The sequence below is a fragment of the Amphiprion ocellaris genome, chromosome 10 (genome assembly GCF_022539595.1).
Source record: "Amphiprion ocellaris isolate individual 3 ecotype Okinawa chromosome 10, ASM2253959v1, whole genome shotgun sequence".
NCBI lineage: Eukaryota > Metazoa > Chordata > Actinopteri > Pomacentridae > Amphiprion > Amphiprion ocellaris.
The window spans coordinates 21,107,053-21,130,616 of NC_072775.1; the positions used below are offsets into that span (position 1 = coordinate 21,107,053).

Below are 23,564 nucleotides of genomic sequence, written 5' to 3' on the forward strand. Positions count from 1 at the left end.
TACTTGGCCTTCAGTAGCCAGATATTCATTAGGAGGTGTCTTCCCTCAAACATCTTACATTTTTAGAAATTACAAAAAAGTATTTGATATTTTTTTTGTTCAAACTAATGGATAAACCTAACCTCTATATGACTCTCATTTTAATAGTAAAAGAAAAGGTTATAGATATACACTACCGTACAAAAGTTTGGGGTCACTTAGAAATGTTCTTATTTTTGGAAGAAAAGCAGTTTTTTTCAATGAAGATAACATTAAATGAATCAAAAATGCAGTCTAGACATTCTTAGTGTGGTAAATAACTATTCTAGTTGGAAACGGCTGATTTTTAATGGAATATCTACATAGGAGTACAGAGGAACATTTCCAGCAACCATCAATCAGCAACCAAGTTTGTTTCCTGTGATTATGCTAAGCAAAGCTAGGCATATCCTTGATTTAATATGGAATTAGCGCATTTTCCAAAATGTTTAGTTATTTATTTAAAATAAAAAAATCTATATACGGATAATTCAAATTAAATATACTGACAAGTGCAAATTATTCTGCAGTTAGACTCTTGGGAAGTTGTAGACGCATGCGGCCTAACGAGGAGTACATTTTTGGATTTGCTGCACAATAAATGACTCAAAATCAAAGAAGATTCAAGTGTGGATGCAGAGTCTCACTTCCACGGGCGCCTGACGTCTTTCCACGTCCCTCTATGGAAAACAGAGCCTCATCTCTTGTGTAGATCCAGAGGCTGTGTTATTGTTTCCATGCTAGCATCTCCGTCCTGTGGAGCCAGCCCCTCTCTATGTGTTTTGTCTCAGGAGAGAAGGTCAGGTCTCCAGTACACTTTGTGACTTTCCCTGAATCAGCTGTTTGGAGCCTGAGAGAAAGCAGCCTTGGGTCGAGGTGACATCACTGATAGCAAAACAGAGGCAGTGTAGAAGCGAGTAGGTGGAGATGGTGGCTGTGGGGCCACGGAGGGTCGGATACTCGGGCCTGGCACTGCAGAGGAGCAGCTGGTAGACCTTGCAGGCCCACTCAGGCTTTCAAGGTCTATAAAATCTCAGCTGCTTTTCCAAAAGATATGAGAGGAGTGTGTGGTGGAAATGAAACAATCACCAGTTGTTCAACTCCAAACTGGGGGACGGATGAGAAAAAGGAGGAAGGAGGGCAGAGACATTTTATACAGCAGGAAAATAACAGGTTTAGATAAGAATAATGATGGTTGAACTGCAGGTGAGGCTTCGATTTCTGGGTCCCAGCAATGTCATTAACTAACAAATCGAATGGCCTATTTGAAGGGTTTGGAAGCAGAGTGGTCTAACCCACTTTCTGCAGTTTTTGAGAAGAGTGGGTTCAAAGTTTTGTGCTTTTGTGCTTGGTCTAGCATTCAAAGCGTCACTGTAACACTATAGTTGGCTTGTGGATTAAACCACTGCCACTAAAATCTAGACCATAAAATATTACAGAAATGATATAAAACTCAGTTCAGATCTTTTGTGGGTTAGACCACTCTGCTTTTAATCCCTCATTCGTTCAAGACCAGACCTTATGTCCAGTGTTGTGACAACTTTTCTTTGTCATTTTAAAGTGTAATATCACCCACATTACAAAGCAAACATTCTCTCACTGACCTGTAGAGATAGGCGATCTCACTGAGCAGATTGCTGAAATTACATCATAATAATCTGCAGTAATGATCCGCTCAGAACGACAGGTGTAAATAATAATACAATAAATGATGGCTGGGACTGCAAAGGGTCTGGTTCAGTTATTATTACCCATTTCACAGACAAAATTTGCTTAAAGACATGTCTCTTTTGAGAGTAATTACTGATCTAAAATTCTCTAAATTCTTCTTTACCCTTCTTTTCCCTGAAATGCTGTCGCTTACTATGCTCATATGTGTTACTTCAAACACCTGAAACCTCGTGTCATTTATTTTTGAAGGCTTCTACTTCATCTCATTTGTGTGGCACTTTGTACAAAATCACTTCTCTTCTGTTTAAAGTCCCGCTCCATTCATTGATTTAGCTCTTAAAATCACCTCTGAATATCTAAATTGCATATTTAATTTTTGTTCCCCCATAAAAACAATCTCTTAATGGCTCAAGATGGCTTATATTCTAGATGTGTGTGTTTGAGACTCACTGTAAGCTGCAGTTTCAAGGTGGAAACACTCAATCGTGATGCTGACTGCCTTTTTCGATCATGATGTACCATCCAGCATACAAAAAACACCACATAGACATTAATGGTGATTAAAAAAAAAAAAAAAGATCATCGCTGGAGGGTTTTGTTTTTTTTTCGAAGAGCTGATATTTTTTTTCCCAAAAAAGTGTAGAAAGGAGTAACAGTGCAGTTATTGGAGCCAATGGAAAAACATCAACACATATCTTCCACCTCTACTGTCATTAATGAGATGGGCTGAATCAACCCAGAGTAGCTTTATATCACACAGTAAATTAATGAATCACTGTGTGTATAATGAAACAGGATGCAGTCAGATCATGTACATAGAAGCTGTTTTGGTGGTGCTATCAACCGCTTAAATTTGATAGAAATTAAAATTCCTGTTTTTGCATCAAGGATACAGCATGGTTCATTTATCGTACTGTGCTGCCGCTGTGGACAGCTTCCATCGGTAAAAAGTATCTAAACAATTCACAGTGATGGACTCTCTGACAGATATCTTCAAATCTGGGCAGATAAAATCAGAATTACCAGCAATTAAATATATATGGATCAATACCATTAGATGTACACTACCATTCAAAAGTTTAGGGTCACTCAGACAGTTTCATGTTTTCTATGAAAACTCACACTTTTATTCATGTGCTAACATAACTGCACAAGGGTTTTCTAATCATCAATTAGCCTTTCAACACCATTAGCTAACACAATGTAGCATTAAAACACAGGAGTGATGGTTGCTGGAAATGTTCCTCTGTACCCCTATGGAGATATTCCATTAAAAATCAGCTGTTTCCAGCTAGAATAGTCATTTACCACATTAACAATGTCTAGACTGTATTTCTGATTAATTTAATGTTTTCTCCGTTAAAAAAAATGCTTTTCTTTAAAAAATGAGGACAATTCTAAGTGACCCCAAGCTTTTAAATGGTAGTATAAATGAGAAAATATGGGAGTTCTTAGTTTGTCTTCTTTTGCTATTTGGCTAAGTCAGTCTTAAATGCATACAGAAATAGCAACAAGATGCTGAACAACATTTCAAAACAACTGTACAGTTAGGAGGTGCCGACTCTGAGCCTCGACCTTTTGTAAATACAGTTTAACTTTCTGTCCAGGGTAAATGTGTTCAAAAGTGTCTATAGCTTTTCATTCAGAAGAACAAATAAGCACTCTGAGATCTGATAAGATTTGAGCTTTACTCAAAAGGGTCCGGAGCGCCACCAGACATGGCCGACTTTGCACTGCGCTTGTCCTTCTGTGACCGAACAACCTCGCTTCGTCTCAGCCTCTCACACATGCAGACAAACACACACACATACACACACACACACACACACAGCTCCCCTTCCGCACACATTAAACACACTCAGTCTGACTTGGAGGTTTCTGTCGCCCTCTCCTTCACTTTAGTCAGTTGCCAGACAATGAAAACATTGAGAGGCAGTTTCTATGGCGTGACCAGGGCTTTTGTTTGACTGAAAAACATATGCATTCTACATGCTCCAATTATGGTTTTATCAGATCGCTGTCAAACACACCAATCATGCGCCTTCCTTTGTGCCCTCTCCAACGGTGTGTACTGTACCATGCGGAGCAGTGGCTCGCTGTGTTTGCATGTTTGCCCATGGTGGGAGTATAATACCTCAGGCTGGTTGGAGTCCCTGCTGGCGGAAAACACGCGGCTTGGTCGAAAAACAATGTGTGACAATCCCTTCTACTTTACAGTAACAGATTGGTTTCCAATGCAGAACTTCCTTGTGTGAATATTGGAAAATAATTACACATGAGCGGTGGAGCCCTTCTGGCTTCAGTTTCAGCTCTGACCACTACTGTTTGACAGAAAAGGCCATATCAGGTTGATCAGCAGCACGTACAGTTAAATCCCTTATTGTCACTTGCACTATACGCCCCAACAAAAGAGACCAAGAAAGACATGGCTGATCTGACCTACCACTGGCTCAGTTTTTGGCTGGCCTGACTTCCCTTCAGTGTCAAAGTCACGTCCACATCTCCAGTTATTTCACAAGAATGTTATCATTGCTAAAGTTGTATAACCACAATATAAGTATATAAAGATACTGTATGGCACACCAGTAGCAGAAAAAAAGTTGGTGCGTTGCTTATTAAAGTTAAAACTAACTGCATTTTCACATAAATCCTGATCTGAACTTGAGAGGGTGCTGTCCTCTGGTTTGACCCCTCACTGACACATTTGTTTTGATAGACGCCGGTCAGCAGCTCAGGCGATCAGGCTCCGCTAAGCCAAGTGTTTACAGATCTGCTAGAACGCAGCCTTGTAGATTGAAGATGCTGCATCCAGACAGAGGTCCGAGGTCTGGACTGTTTGATATTATCTGTAAACCGCGATTAACACAGCGTGATAGCACCAGTGTGCCGGGGTGGGGATGGAGCGGTTGCTATCTTCATACATGACACAATGTGAGAAAGTGCGTGAAAGAATGTAGAAGATGACCAGAACATGATGCCCAGCTTTTGTCTTTTACTTATGATCTACATTCGTTTGCTGCAAAATGAAAAACCTGCTGCCCAGGTCTTGAGATGTCCCCGTTTTAAATTTCTCCCATACAGTGAGATGGAATTTTATTAAAAATTACATCGTAAAAATACATACAGAACCTATGTCCCTGATAATTCACTGAGCAAACAGTCAAAAACCCTGACATGGAATATAGCAGCTGTAACATAAATGACAAAGTGGAAACATGAAAATGTCCTGCTGAGAGGAGAAAGTGTTGATTTTACTGGCATAAAGACACAATGTTCCTTTGCTTTCTTGCTGTGAGCTGCACAAGATGTCTGTGTGATGGTAGTTTCTGGAGAAGATTAGCTTAGCATAGCATAAAGACTGGAAGCTAAGGGAAACAGCTAGCCTGGCTCTCTTCAGTGCTATTAAAACACTGTTCTCTGCACATCTTCTAGCCAAGTGCAGCTGCACCAGGTGTTTCTCAGCTCCTGAACAGCTCATTTCCAAAATTTACTGAAAAGGTGGGGTAGGAGCACATTGGTTTATTCGCAGCCTTTTACTGTGCAGACAGACAAACATTTCACCAACAAAGACATGATGAAAACACATATATTTTTCCAAACCAGGTGTACAATTATCACTGGAAAATTGCTTGAACAGAGATTTCAAATCTACTGGATAACAAATCCACAGGTAGGAGCAGTCATATTATGTGTCAAAGTGCCCCAACACCATGTCAAATGAATTTAAGGAAAATAGACCTCTCTTATAGAGATATGTGCATAAAAATATAAATAGCTGTAACAGATGACAAACCAAAGGAAACATGACAGATTGATTATTTTACATCAAAGGGGGGAAGATAACACAAATCTCTGTTAAAGTTACATGGATAAAAATGTACAGAAGTACACTGCAAGTATCTGTGAATTCAGACAACTAAGAGGGGAAAAAGTTGTATCTAATTTACTTTGTCATGGACAAACAGAAAAGAATCAAGGCAAGTTTGTGGGGCAGCGATACCTGATGTTCATTCAGAAATAGTACAGGCACCTAATACGGAATCCAAAAAGCCGTCAAACAAATAATCTTTAAACTTTAGGAAACAGCCTAGTCTGTTTCAGGATGAGCTAAACTGAGCTAATGACCTCCTGGCTATTTAGAGTTCATCTCTGGTCACTGATTAAACCCCTACAAACTCATCTTTGTGTGTCAAAGTTACATATTTAGACTTTTTCATTCTTACAGTGGCTGAGCTGCAACTCTCCACTGCTGCTGCCTTTAAAATGCAAACTCCCTGCTCACTGCAGCTCAGCACTCCAGCTCACTTACAACTCAAACATCGTAAAGCTACTCTGCATTACACAATGGCAAACTGTAATCTTAGAATAATTCAGCCATAGCAGTGTTTCAGTTGGAATCTGATTCTGAAGAAAGATGATGATACAGAAAGTCCCACTCTGCAAGTTGCCAAATCACGTCTTTAAGTTTGTTATGCATGAAAGTCAGGTTGTCTGAATCTGCGTTTTTTACATTTTCAATGTGATTATGCTCAGCCATGGCAATGACTTATGAAAAACACCAAATGGACAAAATAATTAGAATGAGAATATTTCTAAAAACATGAAGAATCTCTTTAAAATCCTGTTGTCTAGCCTGTGTCATCTCATAATTTAGAGAAATTTGAAAGACAGTTGAGGCTGATGATGGTAAGGTGCATATAAGCCATTTTAAATAAAAACATCTCACAGCAGAACTTTAACCCTTAGATGCATAAGTGGGTCAAAAATGACCCGAGGTGAGGTCGTTTTCTTGCAATATCTTTGTAATAAAAAGTGTTTCTTTTAATCATTTCATTTTACAGCTCTTCCTTAAAAAACATGTTTTGATATCATTCCATTTAAATTTTTAAATTGCCTTTTACACTTTTAAAGAGATTGTAATATTTGTATAACTACCACACACTCTTTATCACTGATAATATCATACAAGAGGTGATCTAGTGCACAAAATTGGAGGGACGGAGAGCAGCAACTGTTAGAGGAAAAGAGGGAAAAAATGTCAACAAAACGGATGTTGACATCGTTCTATTGCTGTTCTCTGTAATATTCTTCTTTTTCAAGTATCAAAATGTTGAACATCTGTTATGAAGTGAAAAATAAACATAATTGAAACATGAAATCATTCATATGTAGACAAAAATATAATAAAACAATAATATAAATTATTATTCTGAACCAAAGTGACAAAAATGGCATAAAAACACGTTGATTCTTATATGGGTCATTTTAGACCCACTTATGGAAGAGTGTAGGGCCCAATCACTTGTGCATCTAAGGGTTAAAGATGTTTGATTTAACTACAGCTTCATTTAAAAATCACAAGTGTCATTATACTCCTGCATTACCAATACAATGTAGCACTCTAATGTAGCGTGAGCAGAGCTCTTATCACAAAGTGTGTTCATATTGCACTACAGCAGTCTGACATTTCCTCATCTCACTGCAGCCTTTCTGTACATGTGCTGAGAGTCATTCATCAGCGTCCTCTACACCTTAGACTTTTGCCCCAGAGTGGAGTACCTGGTTCCTCTTAACCTTGTACAAGACATCTTTACACCTTGACGTTTTTATGGCAGAAAGGATAAAGGTCACCATGAAAGTCACTGAAAAGACCCAGCGAGAGAAAGGACGGAGCTGCTTCAACAAGTCTGCAGCGAGACGAGGAAGAAGGAGGAATTACGGCAAGGAGGGAGGCCACCACACATGGTGAGGGTCGGTGTTCAGGGATCTACACCGCAGGAGCGTGTACACACAGAAATCCACACCTTTGCGGGATTCCTACCTGTGACTCAGGTCAGTGGGAGTCTCAAGAGCGAGAGACGGTAATCAGTAACAGTGTTATATGGCTGTGTTAATAGTTAACATGGCCCCTAGACACTGTGCCCCATGGCCCAAGCACCTGCAGCCCCTTTTACAGGCATAATCCATGGAAAGAACAAATAGCGTGAATGCTTGTTGGGCACATTAGCTTTACACGAACCATTTCATCTGACATGCCAGCAGATGTTTGGCGAAAAAGGCTGCAGAATAAGCAAGATCTTTGGTTGGCAGTGTCAATAATTGGAGATCAGACTTTGTTATTAGTGCCATAAAGAACAGGCACACTCTGTGCAACTTTATTGCCCAGTTTTTCTCTCCTCTCTTCTCTTGCTATTCTTCCAGGGTCATAAGAACAGGAGTGTATGTGATCCACCTACCGACTCCCCCACATGGCCTTCTGGCTGCACACACACACACAACTTTGTCAAAATCTTGTAGCTGTTTCAGAGTTAACCCCCTGCTTTCCAGCGTCTCTTTTCCTGCACAGAGACACACATACATGCATGATTTAGCAGGAACACGTCTGTGCAAAAGCGAACAAACACAGACCTCCCTAATTTCTTGATAAACACAGGCATCAAATCAAGCAGAGGTCAGGATAACCTCATGGTGACCTCTCACACCAGTTGCTAATTGTGGCCTGTTGACCCATCACTGCTGCCGGGTCAACCACACGCACCAACGCTCCTGCATTAATGTGCACTTGCATTTAGGCATCTTCTTCTACTAATTATTTTGTGACATCTTTTGTCAGTATTTCATGTTGAAGCAGAATGAATTATGTCTCAAAGTCCAAGAGCCTGATGCAAACGTAATGGCAGCGACATCGACGGAGCACTAAGGCAATGTTAATGTCTCTCCATCCGGGCAGATGGAGGTGTGTGTGCACAGTGCAAACAGACCCTTGTACCGAGGAGGCTACAGCGGAGCACTCTGCAATGTAAAAACATCTGGGCTAATGTCTATTTCTCTCACTAAATCGCTTTTTGATAAGGGAATATCTGGAGATAAGTGTTGTCACTGTCCTATCTGAAAACCGGAAGCCAGTTCGATAAATCTCCTCTGTAACCTAATAGGAGTCATGGGCAGTAGCTGCGATCAGGGGAAACACTGTCTGCTGCATTGGGCTGAAGTGAACACTTTGATTAAAGAACGAGGGAAACGTTAGCCAATAGTGCCAGCTTGTAAAAAATGATAACATCTTTACATTAAACAAATGACTATCACGACTCATTCAGGATTACTCTGGATTTGTTGACACATTGAAGTAATACTGATAGCCTTTGTCAGGTGCTTAGTGATTGTATATCTCTGTGACGGTGCACAGTGCCAAAAAAGTGAAACAAGTGGAAAAATGTTTATTATTTATGTGTGACTGAGCATGGGGACATCTTTTAAGGACGATGTCCACCTACACCTGGGGTGCTTCTATATAACTACAGGCATTTGTAGGCCACTAAGACATTGCAAAAGTTAATGTCTAAGGTGGGAATTTAAAAGACCATATTGGCCATCTTATTTGTTTTAGTCTTGCAACTATGAATTATACATTCTTCACATTCTTGCTGCCCTTTTTCCAACACACAGGACTACCATTCTTGTTATTTTCAGTTATTTCGTGCTAATATTGTATGAAAATTAACTTGATTTTTTGTAGTTCAGAGTAAAGAGATGTTTTCAGTATTTTTCCTGGGAGGTCAATACAGTGAGAAGCTGGAAAACATTTCCTTGTTGGCGTGTTTTATTGTGGGGAATTCCGACATCTGTAATTTGAAAAGAGGATTTCATTTATGCAAAACAATTTATGGAAATCTAACATGCAATTAGCCCAGAGAATTTTATGACAAGCCTATAGTTACTGGCAACACATGCAGCTTCCTTAGCTGTACTAATATGAATCAATCGAGTCATAAATGTTGCAGAAGTTTCTTCTCGCAAATTCCATAATCATGCTGTGTGATAATAATATAAGTTTAACAAAATAATTAATTGAAAGAACTTAGACAGCACATTCTAACTCTGTTCTCACCAGTTAATTAAATTAATGTTTGCAAGATAAAAATTCTAATTTACTAAGCCGTAAAGTTGCAAACATTGTTTGGATGGTTTGCATTATACACAATATTGTTGTATTGACTTAATATTGCGTGTGAATTAAAGTCAAACTTCTGTGTTAGCTAATTTAAACCTTATTTCAAGTTGAGAGAACTTAATAAAATTGGTTTGCTATGACTTTCTTCACCTTATGTTCAGAATTTAAAGTCTCCTCGTCTTCCTAACATGCTTGGGGAATTTCAGCTGGTTAAGACTGCTAATTAATAACCTTTGATTGTAGAAAAAAGCTAATATCCCTAACTTCATGTTATTTTTTAGCTGAAAATAGTTGCTTTAGAAGTCAGAACTGAAAAAAGACTAATACAAACTGTTGGGCTTTTTACATAACGCCTGATAACTGCACCTCCAGCTCCTTCTCTGTCAGAACCACAGAGACCTGTGGTCTTTCACCTCCTCACTGCTCTTCAGATCTTTTGCTGTGACAAAAATCAAACAGTCTGCACTGCAGGCGAACAGGGTCCTCCTCCCCCCGCTGACCTGAGCTCCCAGGGGTTTGTGTTAAGTAAACTTTGTCAGCTCAGCAACGATCTCCAGCAAAGATCTGTCTCCCTGCTCATCGGCAGACCTTCTCCATGACCCCCCACCTCTCTGCTTTTGCATTCCTCCACCACAGCACCTCCCAGACCCACCTCGTCCTCCTCTCTCCTGCCCTCCCCCGTCAGCCCCACCATCCGTCCGTCGCCTAGGGTCCTGTTCTCTGTCCCGGCGGCCCGTGAGGCCGGCTGCTGTCTCCTCCTTTGGAGACAGCCTATCAGGGGCCTCACGTCATCTGTCTCCAGGACTTGACTGACAGGTCAACCTCAGAGATTACCAGCTCCTATCAGAGAAAGGGGGGATGTCTGCCCTCCATAAGTGGATGCTCCTTTCTCTCAGCATAACACGGGTTGGGAACCTGCTTTAGGCCTCTTAAACCCTGATGTGGCATTTTATCTGTCTGGGAGCTGCTCTGTTGATTTGCTACAAGGTCTGCAGGGACGAAGTACCAGACAGTGATAGATATCAACTATCTTGGTCAGCATAGACTCAGAGAGGCGAGAAAACGTCAAGCTTGTTGGTTTTTGCTGTAAACATGTTGCCAGATTTCGCTGTCCATCCAAATAACGGTACAGAGAAGAAGTGGTCTGCTATCAAGGTCCAGATGCTGCGTTCCCAGGCTGCACACTGAGACCTTCAGCACTAATGTTAACAGAGTGAAAATTCTTCCATTGCAGCTTTGAAAATATTCAGGGAAAGCCAACATATGTTTGCTATTGACTCAAACACCAAGCAAAAAAATAAACAAGCCGTAAAAAATGAAACTGAACTAAAAGATATTTACCAAAGAAAGTCTTTGACAAGTTTAAAGTGCGGTAAGTTTAATGAGAAAATTAAATATGAAGCCATGCAATTCTGTAGAGAGTAACAAAAGCCACCAAAGCTCAGTAAATGTGATACCTTCTTATATATTGCTGTTAAACTAAAGTATAAAATTCAGTTTCTGTCTATTGACCGTCAGCAATCACTGCATTGAGTCTTTCTGCAATGCCACACTGACGTAATACTGTTCAGATCATGATAACCAGCAGCTGAATGGGCAAACCTGTCAGCTTCTGAGTTGTAATTAAAAACTGGAGATATTGGGAACCTCTGACAGCTAAAAGAACTCCAGGAGTATCAACAAACTCTCTGGCAGAAAGGCCTCCATTGATGATTTACATCTAAATAAATCCAATATGAATATTAACATAAATTTAGCTAATTAAAAATGAGGTAAATAGGGCTTGCATCTGCTTTTACTCTTTAAAAAGGAATGCGCTCTGGTATTATAGCATGATAATAAAAACCTGTCATGGATTAATGCATTAATAAGAGAGCAGTCTCTACACAAAAAAAGGCACTACAATGTCACAAATGTCACTACAATCCCTTTAACATTTAAGACATTCAAAACTATGACTTGAATCTTGAAAATCTTTACACCTTGTATTATCTGGCCTCGTGTTTTCCACACTGACTCGACCAGAAGCTGCTGGCCTTTGAAAGCAGACCTTCCTCTGCCAGGTGGTGCAAAGCTGGCGAACTCTCAAGCCCTCGTCATCGCTCTCTGTCCAGAACATGGAGCCCTGAGATATTTGTGTATCATGTATTGATTTGGAGGTACAACCCCTGGCTGTAAAACAAAGATAAAGAAGTTAGGCATTAACTATTTTTTCCAGGGGTCACTCTGAGCCTGTTTCACATAGTTGGAACCCACGAGGGAAAAAAAAAAACAAAAAACGCCAAAATGCCTACCAGTGTGATGGACTCTGGAATATTGATTTTTCTCTCAGAACAAGAAAAAGGTCTTTGCAGTCAGTATTTCCCTCTGAGCTCAGATAGGGCTGCTACATTCCTGTCTACTCCCTCCAAGGTTACTGGCTGCTCAGCAGAAGCGAGCACCTGTCAGATGTACACTGTAGCATTTGCTGTCTCCATAGAATCCCCATGTTTTCAAGTAAAGGAAAGAAATAGCAAGACACCGAAAGCGTCACTTGGGGGAATTCAGTAAAGCCTGGCTTGAGGGAGTTTCTTTTGTTGTCTCTATTTCTGAGTTCACAAGCATAACAAACTGCTGAACTCTCTACACACATGTGGCTTTAAATACTGATCCCAGAGGCAGCCTTGATTGGAAATCCTCACCTGGCACCCTGCAGGAGGACAGTGTCATAACACCATGTTGTTTGCTTAGCTGAGAGTTAAATGTGATGAGGTTTGCACTTGCTGATTAAGTACGGCTCCACCATTGTTCAGCTCCTCGTAGTGGTGTGAAACTAATCACATGTAAAGCGGTCTGTAGCATGGTTCATTATCTGAAGAATTTACTTGTTGCCCTGATGTAATATTGGCAGCAATTGATGTTTTATATGACAGAAAATAATCCACTAATATCTCGTGATTTTAGTTTTCTGTTATTTAGATCAAGCTAATCACAAAATCAGTGTGTAGTACTCTATTTGGAATTGTTTCCCCATTAATGTTTGCAGCATATCCAGTAGTGACATTAATAAGTTGTAGCTTTTCCAGGAATCTTCAATCTCATCAAAGCACTTGACAGTTTACTGCCCAGGCAAAGGTTGCAGTTCCGCAGTTTTATAGAATTATTAAGTAAGCAATTATGATAACCCACTGTTTTAAAGATAATAGGGCGATAAGGTTCTGCCAGACTCGCACCACGGTTTGCCGTCACGCTGCTCTTCCTGAGGAGAAAATCAATATCTTTTGCTCTCAGGAAACTTTGTTCTCCAGACCAGCCAGGTGTTTATTTTACCTGTTGAGCATTAAAAGTTCCAGATGTTCCACAGAGAATAAATAGAATTGTAATCTAGAATAACTAGCTACACATTGTAATGACCCTGCTTGCTAGTGGCATTTTATCAAAGCTCATAAACCTTGAATGACTATATATTGATAAAGACTGTTTAAAGTGTCATTGGAACGATAACATTTGCACTGTAAATGCAGCTCGCAGGCTCCAGACTCCAATTGTGCTGCGATGATAAGGACGGCACCCAGTCGGATACAACCAATAGGTCAAAAGCCACCGAATATTTGGTTTAAGGTGATGAAAGACAATTGTCACTGTGTGAAAAATACCTAGATAAATAGAATTTAATGAACAGAGGATCCAATATGTTGGCCACTAAAACTAAAAGCCAACCCAACAGTTTAATTAAGACAGTTTGTCACTAAACTGGGAATAATTTTTAGATCACATCTTATAAACACCTTCCTGTTATTCCACCATGATTTTTTTTGGTTATATAATACAAAACATAATTAAGAAATATAATTGTAATTACATCTAAGCCCAGGAACCTGTTAATAAATCACACAAAAGCAGATAAAACACCAGAAAAAAAAATCAGTCTACGCTCATTCTTTCCCTACTTAAAGAAACCATAATCAAATGAACTTTGGCAGCAGTTTCATTCCGGTGTTGTGTGTTAATCTTCTCCCTCCACATGCATAAATAACAAACACCCACCACTGAGAGAGAGGCAGACGAGTGGTTTGACACTTTGCCCAGGTCAATATCAATAAAGCAATCAGCGTGTCAGGGGCCTATATGTTTTGAGGAGGGATCTGTGGGAGAGGATAACTGAGTTTATGGCTTTACTGTGGGAGGTGGGGCTGCTGCTTTCAGGTACACCCACCCACAATAACACACACACACACACACACACACACACACACACACACTTAGGCTTTTATTTATTCATCAGGGACCACGCACAAAGCATTCATCTCCTAGAAGAAGAGATGCACTGTTTAAGATTCGGCTGCTACTGCATATCCACATATCTGGTCGACATTTGACTATATTGAATCAATTCTCCAAACATGGACCAACATTTAAATAGCTTAGATTCTTTCAAATGTACCAGCAGTTAAAATAAAAGTGTCTGTGTCCTTAGTTTGACAAATGTCACCAGTTAACAGCCCTGAGTTCCTTAAAATGGTTGGAAAATGTGACATGCACAATTCCTCAGGCTCCTCCCTCCTCCTCTGGTCCTCCAAGAGTTTGTCCAGACAGCCAGATTGCACTTTGCTCAGCCTCACCATAAACTGAGACAATAAATTCAAGCAGACTTCTGAACCGGATGACACGAGAGAGAAAGAGAAGGGAGCGAAGACCTTCAGACAGTCAGAGATCAATTCTTCCAACATGGCAGGAAGGCCCAAGTGGCCAAAACAGACAAATAAAAGTGCTTCTCCCTTCTCTCCGTGTGACCTGTGTGGGCCGACTGAATCATGGAAGAATTGATTTCTGTAGCTCCAGGTTTTGAAAAGCACTGACACTGAGAATATGAAGTCTGAAATGTTCAAAAACTGATGTGCACTAAGAAATGTGCAGGTGGCGATGATTCAAGGTCTAATAAGTCTGCTCTCTTTTCTATTGGTCAAAAGTATGCCAGAGCTAGAATTCCTTTTTCTCTGGGACTTCATGAATCAATATAGACAATTCAGAAAAATGCACCTTATGGACAATAAGCTCCAACTTTCTGTTTTCATGCTGAGACCCTACATTACCTTCACCTCCTGGTCTGGAGTTTTACTCATACAGTTTAATGAAACATCTTCATGTTGTTCATTCTGCAACAACACATTGATTTTAACATGTTATGTCCAATTTCTATACTGAGCAGTCATCATAGAGGCCAAAGCGAGGATAAAAACTTGGTCCAAAGTGAGTCCACTTGCTTTAAAACAACTTTAGAATCACCTCTAGATGAAGAATGGTGTCTATACCAGCTGCCACACCAAAATAGCATGCATGAGTGTCCTATTGTAAATTTTGTCATCCTCTGCACCACAATTATAGGTTTATTTATGACAGCAGAGGCCTACAGTATGTAGCCATTGGGTGTACTGCCACCTTGTGATGTGCTCTGAACCCTGCATGTCAAAACTCTGAAGCTTCACTTCACAGTAAATGTGCATAGAATAGATTCATTTCAATCAGGTCATAGCTTCAGAACCGGCGCCAAGGGCAAAGCCTGAGGGGGGGGCATGGACCTGCCTCCCCTGTGGCATGCTGAGTCCACCAACAGATGGCTGTCACTGACCCTTCTCAGTGATCACAGCCCAGACTTGAAGCAGGGTTAGTGTCATTTTTCTGATGGTGGTTGCCCGCTCCCCTCTCCAGGGGTTCAATTCATCTCTATCTGCTGCTCAGTCAAGCCTGCACCGCCGGGCCACCATCACTCACACTCCGCAGGGCAGCCAGTGGATTAGCTGACCCCCCGGTGTGGGAGTAACAGCCCCCGCAGTCCAGTCAGCAAACACCGCAGCCTTCAAGCAGCCGAAACCTGTGGGCGAGGCGGTCAGGGATGCTCCACAGGATCAGTCCAGGGGAGAGATAGTGGCGTCTCCGGCACCCTGACAGTCAATCAGCATGGCAGCGAGGGTCTGCAGTCAGTCAGAGTGATGGACAAGCAGTCTGGTCTAGCAGATATGGTATTCTAATGGCCTAGTTTTATGATTCTGGGTGGTATGAGGACACCCGGACACTATGTTGATGTATTGTTGTGGCTTCAAAATGCTGCTTTAACTGTCTTTACTCCTGTGTGAAGAGTTTGGAGGCTGGATGTAGAAATTTGGTCAAGCTCCAAATATTACTGAGCAACTCAAGTTGGGCAGTAAGGCCTTACAACTGATTCAAGTGTCTTTGAGGAGGCTGAGGTCAGAGCTCTGTGTAGGACAGTCAAGTCACCTCGTAACAAACTCAGAAAAATTGCTCATTTCTTGGCATCAGTGTGCACATAAGTTTACATAAATATACACTACCGTTCAAAAGTTTGGGGTCACGCAGACAAGTTCATGTTTTCCATGAAAACTCACACTTTTATTCATGTACTAACATAATTGTACAAGGATTTTCAAATCATCAATTAGCCTTTCAACTCCATTAGCTAACACAATGTAGCATTAGAACACAGGAGTGATGGTTGCTGGAAATGTTCCTCTGTACCCCTATGGAGATATTCCATTAAAAATCAGCTGTTTCCAGCTAGAATAGTCATTTACCACATTAATAATGTCTAGACTGTATTTCCGATTAATTTAATGTTATCTTCATTGAAAAAACTGCCTTTCAAAAATAAGGACATTTCAAAGTGACCCCAAATTTTTGAACTGTTGTGAACATCATAGATACATATCAGATACACTTAATACATTAATAAAGGCCTATAAACATTGAAATGTGTTCCGAATAAATGGGACCAGAATGTGTTCTCATTCCTTAGCTTTAGTCTGGTTTATCAAAACAAATCAGTGTCAACCACATCAGTTTCATCCAAACATTAATGAAGGTCACTTTGTTTATCATATATGCACGATCAATCAATGAACTCTTCAACACAGTGACTAGAAACATAAAATGTAACATGTAACATTTTATTAACCCTTTAAGACCCACCATTGTGCAAGTCCGCCAGGACATATTTTTACATTTTTACATGCTGTGCCATTTTTTGGAGAATTTTTATTTGCTTTACATCAAAATAACCCTGATATCCCAAATTTTAATAATATGTATTGACTTATGTCTTAACTACTACAAAAAATTGCTTAAAAGTGCAATAAACCTTAAAAAAATGAAAATCGTTTTTGTTTTTTTCACATATATTTCAAAATACAGAAATTGCATAGCCGTATCCCTCAAATTTGTAAATGTAAAAAAGTTGCACAATATCCTTTGGAACCACAGGAAATTTATTTGGAGTCTGTACATAATTTGCTTTTTGAGATATGGTCAACTTTGTAACCTGTAAAAAAAAAAAAAAAAACGAAAACAAACAAAACTGCAAAATTTGCAAAGAGACAACATCAACATGAAAACAAACTATTTACAATAGTGCAATCAAATTTCTAAGTGTGCCAGATACTTATGAACACACATATTTTATGTACAAAACCATGGTCAGACCATAAAAAGTGCATTTGAAAATAAAGAAAATCGTTTTTACTGAGTTGAATCAGAAACAGTATTTTGATGGTCTCCTGGTCCAAGTACTTGGACAGGTCTGATGGAGAAGGGCTGTCCACATATTCTGACAGAGGTGGCTGGACACCTGGCCTCCTTTTGGGCAGGAAATGTGGCAGAGAAGGTAAGCTGTCAGGTTCCTTCTCAGTTTTCCAGCCAGCTGTAGGGAGCGCCTCTGGCCCGGAGCGCTCGCTGGTGGAGCGGCTGCTGCAGCGTCTCCTGGCTGGAGGCCGGTCTCTACCTCTCGCTGGGGTACCAGGACAGCAGGAGACCTCCATTCTCTCCTCCTCCTCCTCCTCCTTCCCAACATTGTAAATGCTGCACACAGAAAAAGTTACGTGGTACGTTAGCTGTGCGCAGCACATGACTTGTAAAAATGATGCGTATTTTGCGCGGAATGCTTTCGGCGGCGTTACATGTATATTATACTTTCTTTACTTTTCTCCAACTCAAAACAAACAACTTCTCATGAATACAGACTTACATGTCACTGGAATGATCAATTCCTTCGATAAGATTGGCTTCATCCGCGCTGGTGGCAGAATCCGGGCCAGACGAGTGGCTGGACTCTTCATCCGACGCTGCAGTTTGCTGGAGAGCTTCGCTCCAGATGTATAATAGTTTAGCGCGACCAGGTTTTCGCTGCTCCTCAAATAATGTGTGGAAGTGTGTCAAAGGTGTGTGTGGTGGGTCCATGTACGGATCTGGTAATTGGATTTTCCGTTCTGAAATGGGTATTGAAAAACCAAAAATGAGTGGTTATTTGATTTTCGTTTAAAATACAAAAATTAAAATTGAAATACAAGGTGTTTTTCCTTTTCATGATCAAAAAGGGATATACGACTTTTTTTAAATGCTTTGATTTTCGTTTTATATTTAGAATAACAAGAAAGTAAAATCAGTAAGAAACAGAAACGGAAAAAAGGTCAGTTTTTTCATTTTCTGAGACCGGAAGTGGTCATCAGCAAGTGTGGTGCCAAACGACAACAAGATTCTCAGAGGGCGGAGCCAGAGAGCAGCGATTGGTCAGACCATAGATAATATAGAAGACAGCGCGCTAACGTGTGTAGTCTATGTATATCTATGGTCGGCACGTCTGGTAGCATCTCTGGCTGCTGTTGATCTTGTTTTTGGAGTAAAACACGGTAAGAAGATAAATACTTCTAACCAGTAGCGTTGTTTTGTTGTACGTTAAGTCAGCGACTTGTGAAGAGTTGTGTTTTGTCGTGTTTGAGGAGTTGGTCCGGACGCGTTAGCTAGCTAAGCGGCTAAGTTAGCTAGCGTGCTAATTAACACAGGTGGCTAACTTAATGCTGAACACCTGCTTTAGCTGTCCTCATTATTAGAGTGACCTTCTCAACTTGTATTTCTCTGCTGTGTATCTTAGTTTTTAAAAAAAGTTATTTTACTTTAAGGTTAACTGAAACCCGTTGAGCTGCACTGAAGTTTAACATTCAGCTAAACTGCGCTTAACTTAACATTGCACATTACCTCTCTGAATATCCATAATTTCATTAAATTCCTTCTCTCTTCCACTGCTCAAGTTTCAATCCAGTATATAAAATGACATTAATAGTGAATAAACTAACAAGCAGCCATTGTATTTATGTATTACTGCATGTATTTGTAGTAAAACATGAGTTGAAACATCCTACTTTTGGATCTAGAGCTGCACAAGCCGTTCATTTTCAGTCACCTGACGAGTTAAACTCCCCTTTTTATGTGAGGTTGAAGCAGAAAGTCTGAGTTAACAAAGACAGTTCTTTATAATTTGCGATACCTGTTATCTCTGACTGAGGCTTTAGTTTTTGTTGAGCTGATTTACACGTAGAAACTTTGTTCAGGAAAATTTCTCAGTAGCTCAGAGGACAGGCTGCTTTTTACACAACCTTGTAAGAGAATGTCTGTCAATGCTTTCAGCAGAATTTAGAAACACAACACTTCCTAAACAGATATTTTGAGGCTGTGAGGTTGAACGTTTGAGAGGATATCAGTGTGTTTTTTTTGTGGTCTTTCTGTTTCTAGGTGGAAGCTGAATTAGTGAGGATGACTCCTGCTCCTGTCATCTCTAAGCTCCTCACACATCTTTACCTGCACATGAGGAAAATCACTCCTGTAGAATGCAGGTATGTTTGTCATTATTATAAAAAGATGTTGCCTGGTGACCTGTTAGAAACCCTTTATACAGAGTCAGCCAAAATAATGTTTGCACACATCAGGAAAAGAAAAACTTGCATAAATATTTCAATACCAAATTTATTCAGACATCACGAGATTAATAAAAGTTATCTTTGGCCTCTACAATTACAAGAGGTGCTCAAAGTGGTGGCCACTGGCTTCCAGACATTTCTGTTGTGTTGTAGACGTCACTTGTTGATGCTCCATTCATGAGGGTAAATGCCATCTGTTGTGAAAACATCGTACAACAGGACACAGAGTTATCGTGATTTAATCAAACTTAGAATTTCACAATTATTTTGGCTGACTCAACTTAATGAGAACAAAACTGTCATTTAATTGTTGCTTTGAAAGCTTCTTTAGTGAAAACCAGCTGGTGTTTTGCTTTGAAACAAACTGCTGTTGAGGTCTGTGTTTTTAGGTTTAACCCCACAGTTTCTGAATGAACTGATAGTTTGTTTTTTTTCCTGATCAATGTGGACGTTATAATTGATGGTAACATTTACTGATCATATAATCAGCATGACAATATAACAGTAGAATATTCTGACCACCTGACTAATACTGTGTTGGTCCCTTTATGCTGCTAAAACTCCTCTGACCCAGTGGTTCATCAGAACCTCTGGGGATCCTGTGGATTCTGTGGATCCTGTGGGTTACAGGGTGGGTCCTACCTAGACCAGGCTGATCCTGGACCATCCCACAGATGCTCAATCAGATCTGGATGTGGGGAGTGTGGAACCCAGGTGAACAGCTTAGCTCTGTCGTGTTCCTCGGACCACTCCTGAGCAGTTTTAAGTTTGTCCTGCTGAGGGAGGCAGCTGGCATCAAGGACTGCTGTTGCCATGGAGACTAGGGGGTTGTTTGTCCTGCAGTGTTTAGGTGGTGGTACATGTCAAACATCCACATGAATGTCAAGGTTTCCCAGCAGAACGTTACATTAGAACAAGATGATGGATGTTGTTCTCTTCAGCTGTCAGTGGTCAGAATGTTGTGGCTGATTGGTGGATGTGTCTGCCTTTACTCTGACATCCAGAGTTATACAAAAGTGTAGTATGTGTGCAGTGCAGAAGAGATTTACTTTATTGTATGCAGTTTTTTTTTTTTTTAAAGGGAGAGCATTTTTTTTATCCACCTGAAGAAGACCTAATCTTTCCCTTCAAAGGATAGTTAATTGTTAATACGGCTTCCATAGTGGTCCCATCAGAGAAAATCATATCCATATACAGATTTTTATTAATTCCAGGGCTGGTTCAGTAAAGATTATAATAATAACTACATCAGATAATTCTTGGTCGCAGTTGGAATTTTGCAGCCCGAGAGATGGTTGAGAAGGTTTGCAGTTCTTGTTTTAGCAAAATATGTTATAATAGAAGATCTTTATTGTCATTGTACATGAAATTATCTGCAAACCAGCAAAGTGTATCAGTCTGAGGTATCTAAAAATAAATAAAGAAAAATGCTTCTAAAGCCAATAATAAACAGAATATTTTGAGGGAATATTCTAAAAAGGAAAGAAAAGCTCCATTCTGACTCCTCTCAGGATAAACTGTCATTAAAATTGACTTTAAATTTAGCTTCAACACGAGATAAAAACATTTACTTTCATTACTGATATTGTCAAGTTTTAATAAAGTTCATGCTACTTTTATAAAATGATGAACATGAATACATTGTATTTCTGTGATCTGTGTTTGATTTCTGTCTTTTCTCCTGTCATCCAGATGTTCAGAGGGAGATGATGCCACATCTGGTCCAGCTGATGGAAGGTCTTGAAGTTCTCTGACTGGCCTCGACTGAAGATGGTCGTCTCACTGGATTTAAGGTTCAGATGCTCAGTAACAAACTCCACCAATGTGCCAACAGGGAAGGTTTAGGTTTATTAAATGTTGCTGTGAAGGTATCGCTGTTTTTCTAAGTTCTAATTCAACTTAGAAGTAAATCCTTCCATCTGAAAGGATTTAGTTGCATTAATAACCTCATAACATTCTAATTTTTATTCCAGTCTTGGTTGGAAATAGAATCTCTGTATTGATTCAGGTAAAAACTGAACTTCACAGCATGTTGAAGCAAAACAACCAGATGAAAACTGTGATGGTGTTGGATTGTCAGACCGTAATGTTGCAGCTCAAAGCAGCTTTTCTATCTCAGTTCAATCTGACATTCAGCTATGAATCAACACAGCAGATGGTGATCCATGCTGTGGAAGTCTCTGAAATGAGCGTTATCAGCAATAATCAAGTGTTCATTTGATGAACTTCATTTCCTAAAACATCCAGAATTGGAGCTCATATCTTTGGCAGCTGTAAAGTTTCTGCTCCTTCAAAGTTCACAACACAATGAATGAATTCCTAAAACACTCTCAATGCTGGAGAGCGTTTGTGATGCTGAAGCAGTGATCAGTTTTTCAGTTTCTTCTCTGGAGATGCATAATGAGGGACGTCTGCAGAGACTGAGAAAGAGTCTCACCACATCCTTACATGAGGAAAAAGACTTTATTGAAGACTACAATGAGAAAAACTATCAGACAGCAGACGGCTGCATTCAAGGTGAGCTCTGAACATTTGATCTGGAACAGGAATTCAATAACGGCAGCATGAGCTTCATTTCAGTCTGTAGCTGCTGAATTCATGGATGAATCATCTGGCACTAGAGAGGAAGACCATCAAACATCCACGTCAGCTGATGGAGGTCCAAGAGTCTCACCAAACAAACAACCTACACAGTGAAGACCTCGAATCTGATTGGACGGCCTCCTATTCAGCCACGTGTGAAGAAATGCCTCTAAGTTGATTTGTTTTCTAAAATAAATCTAGTTTGAGTCCTAATCTATGTCTGTGTGTTTGCTTCTTTACACCGCTGTTAACAGTTTAGGCTGTTAGATTGTTCCAGATAAGACAAGTAAAAGATAGTTCAGAGCTGTTCTACCATGAGCCTGACAGGAAGAACTCCAACAGCTACTGAATGTTCCTGTGGTCCCCTCAAGGCTACAGGAGGAGTCCTACGAGGACGAGCCGGTCCACCTGATGGCGGCCAGTCGCTGCGGTTCAAAGCCAACACCGACTACATGGACTTCTACTGGACCACACGGAGGCCTTCAAACCGGACCAACAAGTTCAGCGACTCCCCGACTCGTGGGTCTGAGGACGCCGCCGAGCCTCGGTCCAGCCAGCCTCCTGTCTGTGGGTGTTTGAGTGCTGAGAGGTTTGTGGATGCATGTGAACGTGTCTGTGTTGAAACAGCAGCTTTGGACTCACTAACGCCGGGAAAACCCAAGAGCTCCTTTATTTGTGACTTCCACTAAAAAAACTGAAGAAAATAAGTTTGCCAGGGTTCTGACTGATAACAGATTATTAAATAATGAAAATAACAGTTTAAATAGTCCTTTAAACAATCCTTTTAGGTCTATATTTCATTTTAGGTGCATGTCCAAGGATTTTGGTGGAATGTTCCTTTAAGGTGGATGTTTGAGGACCTTGTAGGTGGAATACTTCTGAAACCAACCTTTTAGGTCAACATTCAAAGATTTAAGGTGGAATATTCCTTTAAACCAACCTAAATTTCATGTTTTGATCATTATCAAGTGAGAAACCTCAATCCAGACTCCTCATAATGACATTTGAGATTTATCCTGTTGTTATTTGTTTAGTCCAGACTAAATGACAGAAATCCACAACTGTAATTTTATTTCAGGACTCGGTTATTAAATGTCAAAACAATCTATGTGACTCTAAAAACTCAACAGCTTTACAAACTCTAAGATTAAACTCTCCACAAGGATCCAAAATAAGTTGAACTTCTACATGAGAGCTTTAATTATTCTTCATCTACTTCCTGAAAAGTTTGGTCAATAAAAAAGACAAAAACTAATATTTTCAGCTGAACTAAAGACAGACTTTGTGATTTTTCTGCTCACATGTTGTGTTGTTGTAAACTTACTCTTTCAAATAAATAGCCGCCTAACCCCCTGGAAACCAGCGTTTGTCCTGTTTTTGTGTTGCTCCTCGGCGACCCTAGACAGCCGGGTCATAATGTTTTTTGAGCAACACACCATACTATGACGTTTTTACAATGATGGTTCTACTATGGAACCAGTTTGACATGTTCAGGTGTTCTTTGTGTGAAAACTCAGAGATTTCAGGTATCAGAAGGTGGTTTTCAACTTTCTTTGTTAACTTTCTGCCTCAACTTTAAACTAAATTTCCTTGACTAAGCC

The 23,564-nt window shown here is 40.1% G+C and overlaps 1 long non-coding RNA gene across 1 annotated transcript; it reads left to right on the forward strand.

Moving 5' to 3' along the window:
* Positions 1–17,483: 17,483 nt before the first annotated feature.
* LOC129349774 (uncharacterized) lies at positions 17,484–22,178 on the forward strand. The gene is made up of 4 exons (XR_008602893.1): positions 17,484–18,315; positions 19,196–19,296; positions 21,073–21,897; positions 21,961–22,178. It is a non-coding gene; the product is annotated as an uncharacterized LOC129349774 (long non-coding RNA).
* Positions 22,179–23,564: the final 1,386 nt, after the last annotated feature.